The sequence below is a fragment of the Leptopilina boulardi genome, unplaced genomic scaffold, assembly GCF_019393585.1.
Source record: "Leptopilina boulardi isolate dan_hultmark-lab unplaced genomic scaffold, ZJU_Lbou_2.1 LbouV2_325, whole genome shotgun sequence".
In the NCBI taxonomy this organism is placed as follows: domain Eukaryota; kingdom Metazoa; phylum Arthropoda; class Insecta; order Hymenoptera; family Figitidae; genus Leptopilina; species Leptopilina boulardi.
In genome coordinates, this window is record NW_026137891.1 from 975,441 (window position 1) to 998,281 (window position 22,841).

At 25.1% G+C, this 22,841-nt stretch overlaps 1 protein-coding gene and 1 long non-coding RNA gene across 7 annotated transcripts in view; one reads left to right on the forward strand and one right to left on the reverse strand.

The window, feature by feature from the left end:
* LOC127284521 (uncharacterized) overlaps positions 1-19,418 on the forward strand; it is a 68,314-nt gene extending 48,896 nt beyond the window's left edge. Inside the window, exons 4-5 of the long non-coding RNA XR_007843493.1 lie at positions 9,243-9,427; positions 19,023-19,418. This is a non-coding gene — a long non-coding RNA (uncharacterized LOC127284521). The remainder of the gene's footprint in view (positions 1-9,242; positions 9,428-19,022) is intronic.
* The window catches only part of LOC127284513 (brain tumor protein-like), a 79,873-nt gene that overhangs the window by 20,439 nt on the left and 36,593 nt on the right, over positions 1-22,841 (reverse strand). The window contains exon 1 of one of the 6 annotated variants that reach the window (XM_051309988.1): positions 2,168-2,188. The exons of the other annotated variants lie outside the window; for them this stretch is intronic. The gene's annotated coding sequence lies outside the window, so the exon portion shown is untranslated. Of the gene's footprint in view, positions 1-2,167; positions 2,189-22,841 lie in introns of those variants that run through there. 6 annotated transcript variants of the gene reach the window in all.

The window sequence follows — 22,841 nt, forward strand, 5'->3', positions numbered from 1 at the left end:
CATTTTCTATAATTTATACTTTCTCAGCGTGATCCCATCATTAATTTTTCAATTAGAAAGAAAATTGTGCAAAAAAAAAATAACAAAAAATAATATAATAATAATAATAATAATAATAAATAAATTATAATTCTAACTGAAAATTCGATTTGTACAATTATTTAATTACAAAAAAAAGATAAGAAAAAGGAAAAATAGAAAAAAAAGGTGGATGAAAGAAAGTAAAAATAGAGTATGAAAGGCAAAAGAGTAATTAAAATATAAGGTAATATAAGAAGATAATGAAGAAAAAAGAAAAAAAAAAATTGTGAATTCGAAAGGTGCGCTACTCAAGTTTGTTGAAACTATAGACTATATACTCTTATTCACGTAATCGCGAAAACAAAAGGGTTATAAAAGAGACGAAGGAGCTTTACACGGTAACAGAAACGTAATACGAAAATAAGATGAGGGAACATTGTAGGGACCCTCATATGATGTCCACTACGAGAACATGTTATATGTCGTCAATTTACTTTGGCAGTGCACGATTTGCCCCTATATATATATAATACCCGAAGCCGGTGTTCAATTCAATATTGTTGGATTACTGTGGATTTACTGCCGTGCGCGCGCGGAAAAAAAGAAGAGATTTCAAGGATTTTTCAATCTCAACAAATATAAAGTCAAAAGATTTTTTTTTTTTTATTTTCTTCGGGTCGTCTCATTTTCATAATATTTTTACGAATAAAATTTATTCATGTAAAAATAGTCACATATTTGGTTATATCGAATTTTTATTGATTTTCATGTTCCGGACAGGTAAAAATTTTTTTTTATTTTTTTTTTTTAAAAAACCGAAAGAAATGAAATTTAAAAAAAAATCAGGAACATAATCACCCTGCCCAGGTGGAAAAGTTTCCGGTAGTGACTACCGGTAATTTTTCCAAGATTACCGGTAGCCACTACCGGTAATTCTTCCGGTACTACCGGTAGTCACTAACGGTAGTTACTATCTATGATTTTTCCGGGACTACCGGTAATTTTTTCTGTACTACCGGTAGTTACTACCGGTAATTTTTCCGGGACTACCGGTAGTCATTACTGGTAATTTTTCCGGGAATTACAATCAAAATTTATTACCAAATAACAAATTTTGATTGTAATTCCCAGAAAAATTACCGGTAGTACCGAAAAAATTACCGGTAGTAACCACCGGTAGTACCGGAAGAATTACCGGTAGTCCCGGAAAAATTACAGATAGTAACTACCGATGGTGACTACCGGTAGTACTGGAAAAATTACCGGTAGTGGCTACCGGTAGTCCCGGAAAAATTACCAGTAGTGGCTACCGGTAATCTTGGAAAAATTACCGGTAGGCACTACCGGTAATTTTTCCGGTACAACCGGTACTCACTACCGGTAGTTCCTATCTGTAATTTTTCCGAGACTACCGGTAGTCACTACCGGTAATTCTTCCGGTACTACCGGTAGTCATTACCGGTAGTTTTTCTGGGAATTACAATCAAAATTTGTTATTTGGTAATAAATTTTGATTGTAATTCCCGGAAAAATTACCAGTAATGACTACCGGTAGTCCCGGAAAAATTACCGGTAGTAACTACCGGTAGTACAGAAAAAATTACCGGTAGTAACTACCGGTAGTGCAGAAAAAATTACCGGTAGTAACTATCGGTAGTACCGGAAGAATTACCGGTAGTGACTATCGGTAGTCCCGGAAAAATTACCGGTAGTGAATATTCCGGTAGCGGGAGCGGTAATACTACCAGGAACTTTTCCACCTGGGTGTATATAATATATATATTTATTTGAACCAATAATTTCTGTATTTTAAACAAAATATTATGTCAAATAATAATTATTTGAAACAAATAAATAAAGTAACCGATTATTTGAATCACTCTCTAAATCTGAATTAGTAAAAATGTTTACTAATCTGAATTAATGACTCACTTTTTGCTTCTGAATTAGTAAAATTTTACTAATTGTTAGTAAAAGTTACTAATAATTAGTAAAATTTTACTAATTCAGAAGCAAAAAGTGAGTCACTAATTCAAATTAGTACCTAAACATTTTTACTAATTCATTGGTAAACATTTTTTACTAATTCAGATTTAGAGAGCAAATAAATTTTTCTAATTACTATTTTTAAAAATATATTACTTACATAAACAATAACAAGCTCGAGTGTAATTTTTAGTCATTAAAATCAACCCACCTGCAACAAAAAGAAATAACGTTATTAAATTTAAATATAAACAATTATTAAATTATTAAATATTATAATTTCTATTAGAAACAATTTAATTAAACGAACTGTAAAATAAAAAAAATGAATGAGGGGTTGAACGTTCAAATGAACAAAATTTTTTTTGTAACTTCTTTAAATACAAATTTTATTATTACAAAATATTGTTTTAAATATCTAAAAAGAAGTTATTAATTTAATATTTCTTTAATTCACTATTTTATTTTACATTGACATTATAATTTTTAATAATTTATAGATTGAAAAAAATATTTTGTTCATTTGAACGTTCAGAACATTTGGCTCATAAAAATGATTTTTTTTTTTCTACAATTGGGTTAAGTTCAAATGTGGTTTATCTGTTTTTACGTCAATGTTCATTATAAAGAGGAGGACAAAAAGAGGAGTCAAAAAAAAAAAAAAAAAAAATAGGGGAGTAAAGATAAAAAAGAAGAGACATTCGAAGGGAAGTAATTTGAAACTGTATCTAGATGAGTAGTCTAAGGGTGTCACAGGAAACGAACCCCAATGTCGACAGTGAATCAATAAAATTCTCCTTCTTTTAGAATTTTTTTTTTTTTTTAAAAAGAAAAATTTTTCGTTTATTGCCTCTCTTGGATCTTTATTTTTTCGAACGGATATGACGTCACTTTGACCGCTCGTTGTTCGGACACTTCTCGTGTAAAAGAGAGAGGGGGCCTCCCTCTTTTCATTTTAAACAGATAGCACATCCAAATATCCAATTACGTCATGTGTCAAAAAAAAAAAAGTCCGACACATTCAATTCAAGTATCTTTCAATGTTCTCTTTATTTTAAAATATTTTAAACACGGTAAAAAAAATTTAAATCAACAAAATTTGAATAATATTATTAATTATTAATCTAATTATTGAGGTACAATTATTATTTATATCACTAATTATAATTACCTTAATACAAATTGTAATTATTATTTTTAAATTAATTAATCGCTACTATTTTATTATTATTATTATTATTATTAAAAATACCAAAAATTTTGTAATTATTTTTTTTTTATTATCAATTTAATTACTGTCGCATTTGTATATTGCAAAATTCAAAAATATTCTTTTTAAAATCAGATCCAATGTGATATTTAAAAAAAACAAAACAAAATGAATTGATCTGAATTTATGTAATTGCGCTCTTGGAGGAAGAGGAAGTTTCGAACGAAACGATAAGACAATCAATTTGAGATCGTGGGACGCGGATGTCTTTATTTTAACTCCTGAAAAAAAAAGAAATAAAATACATTGGAATGCGAGAATATGCGTTTTCTATTATAAAAAGCGTTGGTGACGTCTTTCTTTTATATAAATATACAAGTAAACTCAGTACATTTTCTCAAAAAGCAAAAATTTTAAAAGAAGTAAAGAGCAAATAGCGTCAGCGTCATTTTATATTTTTATAACTTTTCATATATATATAGAGAGAGAGAGAGCAGAGACTTGAAATATTTTTCAGTATATACATTTTTATTTATATACAATTTCAACGTTTTCTGTTTTCTTCTCATTTTTTTTTTTTTTATTTTTTTCTTTTTTTTTTTAAACAATCATTCCAGTGTGGGAAGACATATAACTTTCTCTAAGAATTTTTCCAAGACATCATTGATATACGAAAGAAAATTGAAAAAGTAATAAGATCCTCAGACATTCAGACGGATTTATTACACTCTTTTGTAATATTTTCAATTTAATTCTACCATTTTTATAAGGGATTTTACGTTCCATTGAAGATCCTCCAATTGCAATTTCAACTATTTGTTGATTTAATAAATTCGTTTCAAACATTTTTTTTTCTTTTCTTTTTAATATATGATAAAGAGGTATTAATTTTATATGGAAAATAAATATTTTAAAAAATATTAATTTTTTTTTGTCATAAAAAATTTGCTTTTTTAAAAAATTAATTTAGATAAATTCTTTTAAGATTAAAAAAAAAATATCGAAATACAAAATGTGAATAAAACTTAAATTGAAATTATGATAAATGAAATTGTACATTTATAGTTTTGTCACTGTTCGAGAAATAAATGTCCATGAGAAATAAAAGTTTCAAACAAACATAAATAATTCCAACTGTATAACTGAATCGAAACAAAATTTTTTAACTAACTTTAATTTTAAAGTTTTTCAAAATTCATAAAATAAATTTTCATTAAATTGAAATAATAATAATAAAAAGAATAATTTTGAAATTTGTATAGAAAAAATAAATCAAATTTCCTCAATATTAATATTTAAAAAAAAAAATAGAGATGCAATTTTCATAAGAAAATTATTTGAAAGCTTCTCAATTCGAAATATCAAACAAGTTTTTAGTTTGTTATTTTTTTTTTAAACTTTAGTTTTGTTTTTCATAAGGCTTCGAGAAAGAAACTTTTTAGTTAAAATACTGGGATATACCATTTCCAACAAATTTTTCCTTACAAAATAAATTATCTAAGTTAGGTAAGATTTTTCCATGCAACTGCGGCAATAACCGTTCTTCGTTCCATAAATTTTTAATGCCCCTCACCTACTGCGTTCTTCGAGTTCTTTTTTTTTTTTTACTATGTAAATGATTTACTGCACATTAAAGGTTTAAAAAAAAACAAACTTTTTTCCTGATAGTCATAATATTTAAAGGCAGTTGCACTTTATAATTGTAATTTATTACATAAATATTACGTAAACATGAAAAAATTATTTCATTCAAAATTTATAAATCAAAACATTTATTTTATACTACTTTTTATTAAAAAATAATAATTATTATTATTAATAATAAAATTAATATATAATAGTAAAAACAAAAAATAAAATAATAATCATCAATAATTAATAAATTGGAAAAAAATTCTCCGTTTTTAAAAATTTATACTTCCTCTGCAATTTGACTACGAAATTTTTATTTTCTAATTAATAATAAAATTAATGTATAAATTAAAATTCAAGTACATAACGATTCGTTTAGAAAAAAAAGTGAGTTTAATCTTCAAACCAGATACTACATACTATGTATATGCGGGTGTAGTTTTCTCACAGGGAAGCTTCAAAGTTTTAAGCTCTTTTGGCTTTAACTTTCGAGACACAAAGTAGGTAAAGTCGAAACTTCAAATTATAATTCAATTTAATTAATAAAGGTGAAGCCTTTAGCTTAAATTGAAACCTTACAACTTGAAACTATTAGTTAATGTATCTACTTTATTTAGTTCATGGAACTATTTAAGTTTTTATTTATTTTTACAACAATAGGAAAGAGGGAAAAATCAATTATCTTATTAACCAACGAATCATGGACGCAATGATTAAAATTATAAATTAATTTTTAATTGAAAATTAGAGAATTTAATTATAATAGATTTCAATTTAATTAATTATTTAAGTATATTAAGTACATAATTAATTAAGTACTTGTTCACGTTAATTTAATTATTATAACAAAATTATAATTAAATTAAAATTAATAAAATTTTATAACATTTTGCCTCGAAAAATAAATAAAAACAAAAATCCTAAACGTTTTATTTGTAAAATTCGATTCGTGAATATTAGATAAAAAAAAATTCCTGTAAACGAAAATGAGTTCTCCTTTAAAAAAAAAAAAAAATAAAAAATAAAGTAAAAAGTAATCTAGAGAAGCAACGAGATTTTCAAAGGTCTGGATAAAATGCAAGATAGGTTGGTACGTGGTCGAGAAAATAGGGTGGTTGAATTTTTCTCGCACTTTTCCGTATATTGGGGTCCCAAAGAGACTAAAAAAAAAAAATCGAGACGCCATGACGTAAGCAATTCATTTTAATTGGATATGACCTGACCATCTACGTTTTGGTGTCTGTATACATATATATATTTTTTTCTATGTATGTGTTAGTACATATATCGAGCAGAACAGGAGTGAGCTATCGTGCTCATAACATGCTTTACGATCCGCATTTGACGAGCGATTCATGCGGCATACAAATTGCCGAATTACATTTTCTTTGTCTCTACTTTCTAATTCCTACAATGAATTATAACCCTCTCTTTAATTCTTTTTTCGTTCTTAATTTACCTAAGTCATAAAAAAATTGCAATTAACTCAAAGCAATTAAATCTTAACCACCGGAGATGGCATTTTATAATTTTATATACTTTATAATTTTTTATTTATTTATGTAATTATGTAATATATTATTTATTCCATATAAACCTTTAATTACTACCAATTATTATTATTATTATATTTTTAATACTTAATTTTATTTAAAAAATTAATTATTAATCAATAATTTAAAATAATAATTATTAATTAATAATGTAAAATAATAATAATTAGTATCTAGAAAAATGGAAAATAAATGGATAATTTAAAAAAAAAAATAATTCTAACCAAATGGCAGAAAATTGGAACACGTAACGAACTCGATAAAACCTGATTCATGGGAGAATTTGTAGTGGGAGAATAAATTTCGATTTCTTCGAATCATAAAACCATATATATATATATATTGAATTGAGATCGACAGATGTTGCTGCGGTAATAATTTTTTTCCGAAATATATTTCCTTTTTTTTTCTTTTTTATGCAAAAAATATATCGCATTATTTCGAATAATTACATTTGGTATTTACATTTGATTAAAAATTATAATTTTTTATTTAAATAATTGTTTCTCATGCGAACAGTAAATTAATATCAGAATTCGAAAGTGTTTTTTTTTTTTTTTAGTAAACAAAATTGTAATTTACATCCAATTAACATTGTAATTAATTAAAGTTTAAAAGTGCATGATCCAAATCAATGATTCGAGTAATTATGCTAATTTAAAAAAAACGGAATTTTAAAAAAATTTTAAATACAATAATTTATTTCTGTTTTCTAGTTAAATAATAATGGTCAATTTAATCTGTAATCGTATATTATTAATGTAAATATGTAAATATGTAAATATTAAATATGAAAATATTTAATATTTAAATCAATTATTATCCAATTATTCGATTAATTATAATTACTGCCTAATTAATTAAAAAGAGATATACATTTTCATAATTTTATATTCGTATAGAATTACATTCCCCGTGGACATTTTCATTACGTTATAACGTTTCTGTGTCAAATTGAAAAAGAAGAGAAAAAAAGGAGAGGGAGAGAGGAAGAGAGAGAGAAAAAAACGAGAGTGGATATATAAATTTTGCATCAACATGAATAACAAACGGGTTGAGTCTGTGATGCGGAAACAGAATCAAAGGTCCCTAACGATGTTGCATCCAAACTGCAATATATATATACATATGTATAGACAGTTGATTCCCAAGCGTCGAAGGATCGATTGCTTGTAAATAATTATTATCGGTCCCACGTTGATAAACGCAGGCGTTAATTACTCAAGAGCTTTGACATATGTGCGGTTTCATTTAACAAATTAAAATCTGCAATGAAATTACATTTTTATGTATTTATATTTTTGTATGATTTCCGGAATCGAGGTTGAATAAACTTGTTTAAAGTCATTTTTCGCAATTACGAAGGAAAGTATATAATTTAGATGCTTAAGAAATTAACAAGATGGTAAAAAAAATTTGAAAAATAAAAATATAAAAAATTACCGACCTAGAAATCTACCTTACCGACTGATGGTAAAGAATTGTTTTTAAAATGATAATATAAAAAATTACCGACATAGAAATCTACCTTACCGACTAATGGCAAAACAGATTTTTTTGGAAAATATAAAAAATTACCGACACAGAAATATACCTTGCCGACTGATGGTAGAACAGTTTTTTGGAAAATGAAAATATAAAGAATTGCCGACACATAACTCTACTTTACCGACTGATGATAAGGTAGAGTTCTATGTCGGTAATTGTTTATATTTTCCAAAAATCTGTTTTACAATGAGTCGGTAAGGTAGATTTCTTTGTCGATAATTCTTTATATTTTTCTAAAATTTCCGGTCTCTTGAAATCCGATATACGTCAGTTTCACTGTATATCTAAACAATATGAGACATAAAAAAAATTCCAAAACAAGAGACAAATTTTTAATAACAATAATTTGTTTAATAATTGCACATAAAATTGTATCTTTACTCTGACGTGTGTAAGAAAATAAATTAACGACACTTCGATACGGGAAACAAAAATAAAAAATATTTTTTTTTTTTGTTTCCTGACTACCGCTGTCAATGAACTTTTTAAAATAATCGTTTACACGGAACAATATTTATAAACAATTTTTTAATGTTTATGAAACGAATTTACGTATTGAGAAAAAAAGTTTTTGTTTTATAAAAATCCTTTTTTTTATGCATTATTATTATTAATGAATTGTACACTGAAAAAAAATGTTATTCAATAATTCAAATAATCGGTTACTTGACTATTAACAAATTAAATATTTACTTGAAGCAAATAATTTTTATTTTAATTAAATAAACTGTATAAGAATCAATAATTTCTGTATTTGAAATAAATACGATCTCAGATAATAATTATTGGAAAAAAAAAATTTATATGATAAAATTCAAGTAATCAATTAATTGAATCAAACAAATTTTTTTTTTGAGTGCAATTAATATAATAATAATAATAATAATAATAATAAAATTATTTAATTAATATTACTATTAAAAATGTAAAATTTTAATAAATAATTTAACAAATTGTTATAATTATATTAAACTAAAATTAACAAAAAAAAATAAATAATGATAAAAAATTTAAATTGCATTTGAGTGCCATTTACGTGCGAGAATATTTTTGGATACTTTAGATAAACTTTTGGGTTTTGTATTGTAAATCTATGAAGAGTTTGTCATGTATGTAAAATAGCTGATAACGTTCATAAATTTCCATAGTGATCAACCTGTGATGTGTGTGTGTGTCTGTACCTCGCGAATATGAAAAGTTTATCCTGTTTTCGTTTTGTCTGTAAAATCTTGATACACTTTTTCCAATGGAGAAAAGCATACTTTTATATATATACAAGTTTTTTTTTTCAGCGCGTGTTTCTTTGCCAATAGTAAACGCCTTTGACCCGCAGGAAGACAGCACTTGTTCAAATATCTGGCCACCGTTTTTGCTTGGAGCGAAAGATTATTTTTACGATGCTCCCCTTTTTTTTATTATACATTATGGAAACACACACAGGAAGAAGCGCAACAAAAAAATAACTGATAAACTAGAGGTTGTAAAACTATTTTAAGTTATTTAAAATAATACAAGAACTTTTTTTTCTATAAATGATAATAATAATAAATAAATAATAAATTATAATAAATAATAAATAAATAATAAAAAAAAATAATGTTGAATTTTTAATTTAATTAAAAAAATTTAATAATTAATTTTTTTTTCTCGCAATAGTAAATTCATAATATGAATATGTAACATCTAAAACAGGAACTAATCTTCGAACAACTATAATTAATTTCGCAAGCAATTAGATAAGTTTATGTCTATGCCAGAGAGTGAGAAATTTCTGATGTTCGCGAGTTTATGTCAAAAGAGCGCGTCGTTATATCCCATATATATATATATAACAAAATAATAAAGTTACATTTTCGTGTCAGTATGTCAAAAGTGATTTAATAAACAAAATGTTTACCCTGTTTTAAAGACATTAAATAATTATATTTTAATATGTTAATTAAAATATATACTTTATAATTTTAATCAATATTTTTATATTATAATTTGTATATTCATATACTAAACAAAAAAAATGATTTTATTCAAATAATTGACAATAAAAATAAATATTTATTTATATCAAATAGTCAATAAAATGGTATTTATTTAAAATAAAAAAATTTGATTAAAAATTAAAAATTATTTTATTAAAACAAAAATTATTTGAGTTAAATAAATTTTATAATATTTATTATTTATTTTTATAGCAATATTATGTATGTCATTATTATTATTACTATAAAAAATAATAATAATAATTTTCATTTGCAAGAAACATCAGTAAAATAATAATTTGTATTGTCACAAAACAGATGAAGCTGAAATTTCCATTGTAAAAAAAAAAAAAAAAAAAAAACGAGAATATTGTATGTATTGCAAATAATAATTATTCATTCATGATAATCAATTTTTCGTATTGGAAACAAAGATAGCAGATTGAATGAATGGTAATTACAATTATTAAATGATATTTTTAATAAATGGTATTTTCAAATAAATGACACTTTTAAATAATGTCAATTTCAATAATTACTATATAAATTCAATTATTATCAGCGATAGTCTCAATTATAATGGTAATTTAATTCATTGGTAGTCTCATATAGTTAATATTACTTATAATTATATGGAATCGTTTAATTAATATATTTGTATTTTAAGCAAATTTAATTTACAAATATTTGACGCAAGTAAAATTTTTATTTTTAGCAAATATAATTTATATGAATCAAATAAAATTTATTTAGCCCAAGTAAAATTTTACTTGCAAGAAAATATAATTTATTTAACGTAAATAAAATTTTAATTTGAAGCAAATAAAATTTATTTCGCTCAAGTAAAATTTTTATTTTTAGCAAATATAATTTATATGAATCAAATAAAATTTATTTAGCCCAAGTAAAATTTTACTTGCAAGAAAATATAATTTATTTAATGTAAACAAAATTTTAATTTGAAGCAAATAAAATTTATTTCGCTCAAGTAAAATTTTAATTTGAAGCAAATGAAATTTATTTGGTGTAAGAAAGAAATTTTTATTTTACATCTGAATATGGACAAAATTCTATTTAAAAAATATTAAATGAATGATTAAAGGCAACAAATTATTATTATTATTTTTTTTTTTCATAAAAACAAATTAGATTTTAGTATAAACGTCAGTCTCATTAAACAGTAAAGGTTCGTTACTGCTAATAAAGTTTCGTATTTATTACGCAGTCATAATCAATATACGAATGAAATACATATATATAGTTGTTTGCACGCGATGGTGGATACAAAGCTTATAGTTTTAGTCCCTCTCTCGCGTTTTACTATTAATGCCACTTTCCGTTAATATGTTGGCAATTTTATCCATATATATATATGAAGGGAGAGAAAATATCGTGTCTCTGTCAAAAGAATCGGTGACATATTGTCTACATTTTCCAGAAACTTTCTTTACTCTAATCATAGACAACGATTTTTTCTTCCCTTCGTATACATAAATAAAATAAAAAAAAAAATTACTTTGAAAAATTGAATCCCTCAAAATCGATTTTCTAATTCTTTAGATGGTTCTTTAAAGGTTCAAATAAAATTTATTTCATTCAAATAAAATTATTTGGTTCAAATATTCGTTTATTTTAATTAAATTAATTTTTTTTTTCTACTATTGGTTTTTTCTGAAAAAAAACTACTACACGCCAACAGCTTTATAATGCTTCGTGCGTGTGTATTTATGACTCGGATATATTCTTAGAGTGAACGTTATGCGGAAGTGAATTTTTATTCATCGATGAAAATGGAAAATAGATCTTTCTAGAAATTTGCCTACGTTTTTTATAAGAGTTCCGACAAAATTTTTACATAAAATGTATTTCATTCATATAGAGAAAAAAAAAAGTGAAAAAAAAAATAAGCGCATTTTTAGATCACCCTGATTTTTTTTTAAATTTGTATTTTAAAAAACATAATTTTAATGATATTTTTATCTTATTTATGAATATGTCACTTTAGAGAAGTTGCAAAGAAATGTTTCCGGAGTTTATCGAGTACGTCCGCATTATTTCCGGAAAGATTCATTTGCGTGGGTGTTTGAACATCTCTCTACAACTGTCAGAGAGAATGAGGTATCGAACACATTCGACCGTAAGACCGCATTGGTGTGACTCCGACAAGCAATATTCGAACAAACCGTTTTACCCTGAAAATGATTACTTCCGTAAACCACGTGCGAATTCATGACCGCACAAATATACTATATATAAAGTGTATATGCGGTTTTTGTATATATACAAGAGAAAATTTCCTACATTATATATATATATATATATATATGGATTATCGTAAAAATTTATTGCAAAATCAAGTATGGAATTTGCTGCCATTGAATGGCAAAAAAAACTATTTTTTTATGTCTACTAATTTTTTATGCCCCTTTAATTAAAATTCTACTATTATTCTCTTTAAATCAATTTTTATTTGTACAAAATTTTTAAAACGCCGAATTTTTATTTATCCGAAATTGTAAATGTCCGAAATCAATCGATTTCGACGCGGTTTTTTTGAAATTGACCTATCACGATTTTCTTGACAATTTCGGTCAATTTTGAAAAAAAAACCCACCGAAATCGATTGTTCGGGCATTTGCAATTTCGGACAAATAAAAATTCGGCCTTTTAACAATTCTGTATATAAAAAAAATTTGTTTATAACCGAATTTTCATTTGTTCGAATTATTTAACAAAAATTTTAATTTAACCGAATTTCTATATTTCAAAATAGTTATTTAAACGAATTTTCCTTTGACCGAATAAACAACCGACAGAAACACAGAAAATTATAAGTTATTAAAATAAGCTGCAACGCTTATTATTTTAATCCAATTTTGCTTATTTTAATATCAAAATAGATTAAAATAAGCAGAATTGGATTAAAAATAATAAGCGTTGCAGCTTATTTTAATACCTTTTAATTTTCTGTGATACAAATTCGAAAATATAGTTTTCATTTAGAGTATTAGTAACAATAAAATTTATAAACAATTGAAACTATAAATGATAATTTTTTTTATATTTAAAAAAAAAATAAAATTCAGAACTAAAACATTTAAATACGCGTCGCAGTACATATATCAAAATTAAGTAGATCCCTCTCGCCTTTTAAACGATTTAAACTCTGCAGCTTTATACCAAAAAAAAAAAAGAGTCGAAATAAAGCGCTATCACATACAATTAACCCATTTTAGAAATGAAGTATTATATACGTATAGCAAGCTCAAATAATGCGATTAACGCGTCAAAAAATGTGGGTATATATGTATAAAGGATTTTTTGTGCATTAAAACAAAAAAAAAAAGTAAATATCGTGAAGCAGTGACATTTAGAGCAAAAAGTCTAATTTCAATAGTAATAATAATTCTACTAATTTTTTTTTTAATAAAAATTGTTTATTGTTAAATTGTTAGTTAAATTCACTTTTAGGTTAAAGTAAAAATAACTAAAAAATTCTGATAACTAATCTAATTAGTTTTCAGTTATTTTTCTACTGAAAATATTATAGTTATTTCTAACTAATTAATATTTAGAGAGATATGTTGACTATTGTATAATAATAATTTTAATAATAATAATAATAATAAAAAAATGATAGTTATAATAATAATAATAATAATAATAATAACAATAATAAAAATAATAGTTATAATAATAATAATTGAAAACAAATTATTTAAATAAAATAAATTAAAATATAAATAATAATTAAAAATAAATACCCGTGTGGAAAAAGCCACGATCTTGCCCTCAAGAGTTCGGGGCCCCCGGCGGGGGCCCATGAGGGCTGATCCATATGGCGAATCCATGAGGGGCACCGTAGGGGCCCCGCATGGATCGCCCTCATGATCGATTAGCAAAATTTTCTAAGTCCAAAATTCTAATATTTTTTCGTCAACAAAAAATGAATGTTTCCAATGATTCAGAACAACGAAAAACGCGTTTTTAATAAAAATATATTTACACTTTTTTGAAAATAACACTCACACTTATGGCAAAATAGATGAGGGCCACCGTAGGGGCCCGCATGGATCGCCCTCATGATCGATTAGCAAAATTTTCTAAGTCCAAAATTCAAATATTTTTTCGTCAACAAAAAATGAATGTTTCCAATGATTCAGAACAACGAAAAACGCGTTTTTAATAAAAATATATTTACACTTTTTTGAAAATAACACTCACACTTATGGCAAAATAGATGAGGGCCACCGTAGGGGCCCGCATGGATCGCCCTCATGATCGATTAGCAAAATTTTCTAAGTCCAAAAATCAAATATTTTTTTATCAACAAAAAATGAATGTTTCCAATGATTCAAAACAACGAAAAACGCGTTTTTAATAAAAATATATTTACACTTTTTTTGAAAATTCACCTGAGATGATTCATGATAATAATCATAAAGCATATAATTAATTATATTTTATAAATTGCATTTGATTGGAAAATATAATTTAATATCTTAACTTTAACTAAATGATGTTAAGCACTTTTCTTTGTTAGGTATTTTTGAAGTTTAAATAGCATCAAGAAGTTAGCATTCGTTTTGAAGTAGCGTGCGTAGCGTAGTTGGTAAAGCGTTAGACTCGTAGTCCGTAGGTCATAGGTTCGATTCCCCCCATGCGTTAGATTTATTTATTTCTCAGGTTTGCGTTTAATCATTAATTCTATGTATGAATTAATTGAAAAATGAAAATATCCGTTAATAGTATGCATAAATTACATATTTTTTAATTTTTTTATTAATTAATTTATTATTACTTTTAATTATATCCAACAGTTAATTAATTAGAACGTTAATTAATAAATTCAATTTGAGTAAGAATTGAATTTAAAATTGAATAATTATTAAATAAATATGTTATTTATTCATAACTTAAGCTTATTTATTATTAATTAACTTTTATTATTAATATTATTGATTAAAAAACATTATGGCAAACTTGAGGGCAAGATGAGGGCAAACGTGAGGGCCCATAAGGGCGCCCGTAGGGGCACCCTCATGGATCGCCCATGCGGGCGCCCTCATCGATGAGCATGTCGTTTCCATGAGGGGCCCCTATGGATCATCCATATGCGGCCCTCATGGCATGAGGGCGATCCATAAGGGCCCCCGCTGGGGGCCCACATCACTTTTCCACACGGGTAAATTAAAATAATAATTAAAATTTAAATAATTTAAATTGTTAGAATAATAATTTGATTTTTTTCATTTGTTATTTTAAATTTATTTTAAGCAAAAGTTGCAAAAATATTTTTGAAAATTAAGTTTTATTGTTTCAAATATTTTTGTATAACTCCAGTTTAAACCAGATTTGGTACTCATATTTAATTGGGTGCCATAAGGGATTGAAAATATATTTTTGCGATTGGAATATTTTACTCACATAAATAAAGTTACTTAACAATATTTCGTCAATAGTGGTTTCGCTTTTTTGGTTCGACCTTCTCTACGAAAAAAAAAAAAAAATATATTCGTGTCACGTGTCACGAGAAGTATATATATATATATATATATATATATATACAATATCTATCGAGCGTTTTGAACATAGATGTCACGTGTGCGTGTCAAGGAGCCTCGTCATCAACTGACGAGAAATGATGATAATAATGTATCAGAAATTCGACATTTCCAAATATAGAAAAATTTATCTTACGCCACAAATGCCTAAGGCTTATTTTTATATAGTGGAAAAACTTTTTAAATATATTTCAAAAAAAAATGTTTATTATATAATGTAGCATTTTTTTTTTTTTTTTTAAATACTTTTTCTTTATGGAATATTATAAATATTTATGAAATTCGATTATATTAAATTGATGACGCGCAAATATATTTAAATTTATACAGTGTTTGTCAATTATGTATATATATAGGCGAGTTTATTCGTTTTAAAAGCATTTTATTTATTTGCAATTATTTTATTTAGAAACATTTTCATTGATTTCAAACGTAAATACAATATTCACTTGCATTAAATTGTAATTTATCGTGAATGGACTGTTATTTTTCATTTCTACTTTCAATGAAATTCTCGAAGAAAAAAAAATCCAGTCATGAAGAATTGAACCCGAGTCCTTATCGCGAGTAGGAACAAGGGAAAAATTAGTCAAAAATACGAAAAAAAAAAATCCTTGTGTAATTTTTACAATTAAAATTAATTTTACAAATTAAATAAAAATATTTCCGAAAATATAAAAAATACTAAGTTTAGAAAAACTTAGTAAATTAGTAAGTGAAAATTTTTCTATAAAAATCCCTTTCACACGCGTATTAAGTTTTATATTAATAAATTTCTATAAAATTATATAGAGGTTGAATATAGAAAAAAAAGGGCGAACATAATTCTCTCTCAAGTTGATGATATAAAAGGGTGGACAGAAGTTTAATCGGAAAGAATATCTCCTAACACTTGTGTGATGATACACGGCGCATTCATCTTCAACGTAGATCGCGTGCAATGTAATATTTCACGCGCGTTGCAATCGAACCGCGGAAATCGCACTTCTTATAACGATGCTCGCATCGACCAAGAGAATCACCCGCAGCGGCTTTTCTCGCGTGAGATCTGATCGTTGTCATGTTATTATGATGGGTTAGGTTAGTTTTCAGATTGCAATACTATCAAAGTGTCTATATATATATATATATATATAAAAAAATTCTATAAAACTTAGTACCAAAACTTAATTTTTTATACGAAAAAAACTATTAATAATCAAGAACAATTTTAATTTTTTGTATTATTAAAAATGTAATATTTTATTATTATTATTATCATTATCATTATTATTATTATTATTATTATTAACTATTGTTATTGTTATTATTGTTATTATTATTATAAGTATTTATTATATTAATATTATAATTATAATTAATAATATAATATATAATTATATATAATTAATTGTTATTATTAATATAATTAATAATATATTCATTTAAGAATTTCTTTTTGATCGAATTTTTATTTAAGAGAACGTTTCTTTTGTTACGAATAAACATTTTGGCGCAAATTTTAAAATTAATTAAATTTTATAAAAAAAAAAAAATTTTTTCTAATATTAATAAGTTTAATTTTACTAATTCAAAAGCAAAAAGTGAGTCAATAATTTAAAATTAGTTACAATTGTTATTATTAATATAATTAATAATATATTCATTTAAGAATTTATTTTTGATCGAATTTTTATTTAAGAGAACGTTTCTTTTGTTACGAATAAACATTTTGGCGCGAATTTTAAAATTAATTAAATTTTATATAAAAAAATTTTTTTTCTGCTATATTAATAAGTTAAATTTTACTAATTCAAAAGCAAAAAGTTAGTCAATAATTTAAAATTAGTTACAATTTTTACTAATTCAATTTTAGAAATATTGTAACTGTTTTTATGGAAAAAATTTTTAAATTATTTAAAACAATTATTCACGGAAAAAGAAATTTATCTGAAACAGAGAAACGTTTAACTATATAGTAACAAAAGTTTTACTTGTTTCAGTGTAAATCTTTTGCAATTCTAGTTAAGACTTTCGCTATTTCAGGTAAATAATTTTTTTTTTCCATGTTTGTAGTAATAAATAATGATAATTTATTAAATAACTAGAATTTTAAATCCATATAATTACTAAATACATTTTCTTTAACAGCTATCAATTAAGCTGTAAGTTTTCTTCTTCCCTCACCCCATTTTCTTTTTTTCATCGTTATTAATTTTCCGTTTATCACTATATTGTATGGGTATTAACTTGAGTCTGTATTTCCCTATATATATATATATATATATATATATATATATATATATATATATATATATATATATATATATATCTCCAACTATAAAAATCTCAGTCTGAAACAGGTTTCTCATATAAAAGCAAAGGAGGGTGTAGAGAGACTCGGGCGCGCAGAAAAGGCGGCAAAGAATGAGATAGAAGAATGAACTGTGTGTGTGTGAGATGCTGCGAAAACGCTAAGGACCTTGCTGTACGTTAATTCCCTGAGCAGGATGTCGACGAGCTTCCCTCACACACATTCGCAAAAGTGGGGAAAAACGAAAACCAAGGGGGAAAGAAGAAACAGTAATTGCCAGGGTTTTACTTTCTCAAAAGAAAATAATATTCGTCGTCGGGGGATTTTTTTTTTTAATCTTACAACAGAAAAAAATTCCATCATCAATGCTTGTCAATTTCATTTCAAAATTCATAGATTTTAATTTTCATGTAGTTTATTTAAAGTATTTTAAATATTTATTATATACTATTTATTTATTTGTACGAGAAGACCTACAGAAATATTTTATTTGAATCAGGGTGTCTACTAAAAATCTGAATTAAAATTCCAGGACTTTTCCAGGACAAATTTCTTATTTTTCCAGGACATTAAATTGGATGACTTTAAGGAATAAAAAAATTTTTAGTTTAACTATTGTTTTCAGAAATTATTAAAAAATTAATTAATTACTTAAGTAAATTTTCATTTTACTTATTCAATGAATTTTTTTTAACTTGATTGACAAAATTAGAAATTTTTGAAAATTTAAAAGCAAAATATAAAAAATTCAAGGACAAAAATTAAAATTCCAGGACTTTCAAGGACATTCCAGAACATTTTTTCAAATTCCAGGACATTTCCAGGACTTCCAGGACTAGTAGACACCCTGTTGAATGAAATATAATAAACGTATATTTGTCTCAGCCCGTTTTATTTGGTGTAAATAAAAATTTGATTTACTATAAATAAAATTTTTATTTAAATTAAATAAATATTTTGCAACTAATAAATATTTATTTTGCTCTAAGACAAATAAATAGAATAAATAATAAATAAATAAATTAGAATAATAAAATAAATAAAATGTTTTCGTTAAATAATAATTATCATCAATTATTATTATTATTATTATTATTATTATTATTATAACACAATTATTAAAAAAAAAGCAATAAAGAATATTTTTAGCTGGAAATCAAGTTTTAATTTCAGTGTTTTATATAAAGGTGAATCAAGTGTTTCTTTGTTTCTATTTTTATTTTTTTTTTTATTATTTAGGATTGCATGACGATGAAATGTACTTGCGGAAGTGATATTGGCAAAGAGAGTGCTTGTACCGCAATGAAAATTGATCCGCCTTATCGATCGGGATCTTCAAGAGTGCGATTTGAACGCGCCTTAACCTCGGGAAAAAGGATCGTGTAGGTGCGCGCGGACTTTGCGTTCTCATGGGTCCGAGAATGCAAAAGGTTGAAAAAGGAATCTCCATGGGTTCGCAGGGCAACCACCAAGTAGCCATGAAGAAGAAGAAGAAGAAGAAGAAGAAGAAGAAAACGCCGATCAAGAGAGAAGGCGTATAAGTGTATAGGGTCTGCGATTCTCAAGGCCAGGAACGTTATCCAAGATTCTTGTTCCTCGATTTTACCTTTCTAATTTTTTTTTAATGTTATTAAATTATTATTTTTATTTCTATTATATTATTAGAAATATTTATTTGTGCTAAATAAAATTTTGTTTGTGCTAAATAAAATTTTGTTTGTGCTAAATAAAATTTTGTTTGTGCTAAATAATTTCTTTTTTTTATTAAAAACAAATAAAAAGTTATTTTATAGGCTCTCAGATAGAATACTTATTATTTTTACTGTAAATTTGATTTATTTCAAATAAATGCCAATAAAAAGTATTTCTGTAGCAATATAGTGTAATAAAAAATACAATTTTCACATTAAATGTTTAAAAAAAAAAATTATAAATTAATGTAAAAAAAAAATAATTACATAACTTTGCAAAAAAAATAAAATTGAATAGAAAAAAAGGGAGCTTTCGTTTGCCTTCAGTATATATATACGCCGACCGCAAAATTTTCCTCGTTCATTTCATTTTCCCACGTAAATTACTTTGTGTAAAGGGAGAGCAAAAAAAAAAAAAAAATCGACTTCCAAGCTGCGCGCTCAAGTTTATTTACAGAATTCACATTGAATTAAAAAGAAAATTAAAATGGTTCCACATGTGCTTGAAAATTAGATTTTTTCTTTGAAAAAACAAGGATTGAAAAGCTTTTGAATTTTTTACAATTTTATATGGTTTTTTTTCATAGATCGCCTCAACTTAATTAAACAAGAAAAGTCAAGGTGTTATAGGGGGGGAGGGGTGAAAGGGGAAGAATTTTCGTTTTTCAAAAGACTGACAAACGACGTGATAAATTCTCCTGCTAATAAATCAGAAAGCTAAGACGAAGAAGGGTAGAATTCATAAATCAGCCGCGCCTCGTCGAAAATTCACTGCGCTCTCTCATACAAAAAGGAAAACTCAGTATCGCAACACACAATTATTGGGCCCAAAGTTTTTTTGATTTCTAATAACTCATATAAGAATTAGTAAAATTTAACTAATAATAATTTTATTATAATATTCATTTAAATTTTAATTAGTAACATATTTTTTAGTAATTTTTAATAATTAAAAAAATTACCAATTCTTATGTGGAAAATAACTAATTGTTAGTAAAAAAAAATACTAATTCATTTGGTAAAGCTACTATATTAATTAGTAAACTTTAATAAATTAATTAGTAGGTTTCTTCTATCAATTAGTAATTTTTTATTAAAAATTAGTCAAAAATGACTAATTCTTAGTAAAAAAAATACTAATTGTTAGCAAAAAAAATACTAATTCATTTAGTAAGGCTACTATTTTAATTAGTAAACTTTAATAAATTAATTAGTAGCTTTCTTCTATCAATTAGTAATTTTTTACTAAAAATTAGTCAACGATTACTAATTTTTAGTAAAAAAAAGACTAATTCTTAGTGGAAAATAACTAATTGTTAGTAAAAAATTACTAATTCATTTAGTAAAGCTACTATATTAATTAGTAAACTTTAATAAATTAATTAGTAGCTTTCTTCTATCAATTAGTAATTTTTTATTAAAAATTAGTCAAAAATGACTAATTCTTAGTGAAAAAAATACTAATTCATTTAGTAAAGCTTCTATTTTAATTAGTAAACTTTAATAAATTAATTAGTAGCTTTCTTCTATCAATTAGTAATTTTTTACTAAAAATTAGTCAACGATTACTAATTTTTAGTAAAAAAAATGACTAATTCTTAGTGGAAAATAACTAATTGTTAATAAAAAAAAAATACTAATTCATTTAGTAAAGCTACTATATTAATTAGTAAACTGTAATAAATTAATTAGTAGGTTTCTTCTATCAATTAGTAATTTTTTATTAAGAATTAGTCATTTTTGACTAATATTTAATAATAAATTACTAAAAAATTTAAAAATTTAATTTATTTTTAAAAATTACTAATTCATTTAGTAAAACTACTATATTAATTAGTAAACTTTAATAAATTAATTAGTAGCTTTCTTCTATCAATTAGTAATTTTTTACTAAAAATTAGTCAACGATTACTAATTTTTAGTAAAAAAAAAAAATGACTAATTCTTAGTGGAAAATAACTAATTCAATGTTACTATTCAGAATTAGTTAAATTAGTCAAGATTAATTAATATTCTCTGGCACTTTATAAAATTCTCCTAAATAAAAATTAGCTAATTTTTAATTGGAAAATAAAAAAATTCCAACAGGTCTATAATGTAGGGATTATTCATGCGTTTGATATTGAATTATAATAAATAGTGTCTCGGGCACTAAAGACAGAAGTCGAGAGAGAGAAAGAGAGAGAGATGAAGCTGCGTATATTAGAACAATGGTACATCTACAATGGATCTTTTCTGGGTAAAGTTAAAGGGTGAGTTAGTCGTCGTCGTCGTCGTTGTCGGTTCTGTCGCTATTTTACGAGTCCGTTGCGCCGCTCGAGACAATAGTGAGTTAATTAGGCCTCGTTGCCTTCTCCGACAACGACACAGCGAAACAAGGAATTTTCGAGTCCTATGTGTATGTATATATATATATATGTTTCCAAGTACGGCACTGTACTGGCAAGCGCTTGCCTTTGCTTCGAAACTGCAATGTAATTACGCGTATAGGACAAACTGGCGGTTCCAGTTGAAATTTATTACGACCCTCCTACGTTCAACCTTTTCCAACCTCACCTCGTCTATACCAATACCATTTCACGATATTATATTCATTCTTCTCTTTTATACTCCCGATATTTCGACTTTGGATATATAGAACGGACGTCAAACAGTTTCGATACTGATCTCTTGAGATTGCGACATATCTCACAAGCAACATTCTAATATACACTCAGAGAGTGAGAGAGAGAGAGGGAAAGGTTTTCGTTAGGCGAGGCCTTATTTTCATTTCAATTCTCAGAATTATTTGCAAATGAATTTCAATTGCAATTTTTTTTTTTTCATCAATAAAATATATTTATCACCGAAAATTTATAATTAAAAATTAGCCTACGTTTTTTTTTACTCTCTAAATCTGAATTAGTATAGAAATATTTACTAATTTGAATTAGTGACTCACTTTTTGCTTCTGAATTATAGTAAAATTTTACTAATTATTAACTTTTACTAACATTTAGTAAAATTTAACTAATTCTAAAGCAAAAAGTGAGTCACTAATTTAAATTAGTAAACAGTTTTAATAATTCAAATTTAGAGAGTAGAAAATTTTTATAAAGTGAATTTTAATTAGTTACTTTTAATTAATTGATAGTAGAAAAACTAATTTTTTTTTAAATTTACTAATTAAAATAGAAGCCTCACTAAATGAATTAGTAATTTTTTACTAACTAATTACTAATTGATAGTAGAAAAACTAATTTATTTATTAAAATTTACTAATTGAAATAGTAACCATACTAAATGAATTAGTAATTTTCCATCAGCAATTAGTAATTTTCTACTGGGAATTAGTCATTTTTGGCTAATTGAAATAGTAATCTTACCA